The sequence below is a fragment of the Arachis duranensis genome, chromosome 3 (assembly GCF_000817695.3).
Source record: "Arachis duranensis cultivar V14167 chromosome 3, aradu.V14167.gnm2.J7QH, whole genome shotgun sequence".
NCBI lineage: Eukaryota > Viridiplantae > Streptophyta > Magnoliopsida > Fabales > Fabaceae > Arachis > Arachis duranensis.
This window is the reverse complement of record NC_029774.3, coordinates 51817728-51819419: the sequence shown is the minus strand read 5'-3', so window position 1 is coordinate 51819419 and position 1692 is coordinate 51817728.

Below are 1692 nucleotides of genomic sequence, written 5' to 3'. Positions count from 1 at the left end.
TGATCTTTGAATTCTCTTGACTTGAGTGTTTATGTGTCTCATATGCATTCTCATTAGTGTCAGTAGTATACAAACTGCTAAGTTTGGTGTCTTGCATGCATTTTTATTTTATTTTAGTTGCATTTTGATTATTCCTCTTTATTAAAAATCCAAAAATATTTTTAATTTGTGTCTTTTCAAGTCAATAATACAGAGAATTGAAGATTCAGAACATACTGCAGAGGAAGTATACAGAAAAAGCTGGGCGTTCAAAACGCCCAGTGAAGAAGGACAGACTGGCGTTTAAATGCCAGCCAGGGTGCCTGGTTGGGCGTTTAACGCCCAAAAGGGTAGCATTTTGGGCGTTAAACGCCAGAATGGATACCATTCTGGGCGTTTAACGCCAGGATGGCACAAGAGGGAAGATTTTGCTTTCAATGCAAATTTTTTTTCAAGTTTTCAAAGTTTTTCAAAATCAAATCTTTTTCAAATCATATCTTTTCAATCAAATCTTTTTCAAATTCAATTTCTTTCCTTTTTCAAAGATACTTGCTATAAATTAATGATTTGATTCAACATTTCAAGTATGTTGCCTTTTCTGTTGAGAAAGGTTTAATGTTTGAATCATATCTTTTCTTGATAGCCAAGTCATTAATTTTCAAAATCAAATCTTTTTAAAATAGTTTTCAATCATATCTTTCTAATTTCTAATTTCAAAATCTTTTTCAAAAATCACTTCACTCCTTTCTCAATCATGGTTTTCGAAAATCAATTAGTGTTTTTCAAAATGTTTTCAAAATCTTTTACTTAATTTTTGAAAATTGCTTCCCTTCTTCTCACATCTTTCTATTTATGAACTAACACTATTCCTTAATGCAAAATTCGAACTCCATCTTCTTTGATAAGTTTGAATTTTCTACTTCTGTCTTCCATTTTTCTTTTCCTCTGACACCTCAAGGAATCTCTATACTGTGACATAGAGGATTCCATATTTTCTTGTTTTCTTCTCTTTCATATGAGCAAAAGCAAAGACAAAAGCATTCTTGTTGAGGCTGACCCTGAACCTGAAAGGACCTTGAAACGAAAGCTAAGAGAAGCTAAGACACAACTCTCTGTAGAGGACCTAACAGAAATCTTAAAAGAAGAAGAACACATGGCAGCCGAAAACAACAACAATGCCAACAATGCAAGGAAGGTGCTGGGTGACTTTACTGCACCTACTCCCGACTTCTATGGGAGAAGCATCTCTATCCCTGCCATTGGAGCAAACAACTTTGAGCTTAAGCCTCAATTAGTTTCTCTAATGCAACAGAATTGCAAGTTCCATGGACTTCCATTGGAAGATCCTCATCAGTTTTTAGCTGAGTTCTTGCAAATCTGTGACACTGTCAAGACTAATGGGGTTGACCCTGAGGTCTACAGACTTATGCTATTCCCTTTTGCTGTAAGAGACAGAGCTAGGCTATGGTTGGACTCACAACCTAAAGAAAGCCTGAACTATTGGGAAAAGCTAGTCAATGCCTTCTTGGAAAAGTTCTTTCCACCTCAAAAATTGAATAAGCTTAGAGTGGAAGTCCAAACCTCCAGACAGAAGGAAGGAGAATCCCTCTATAAAGCTTGGAAAAGATACAAACAATTAATCAGAAAATGTCCCTCTGACATGCTTTCTGAATGGAGCATCAAAGGTATCTTCTATGATGGTCTGTCTAAACT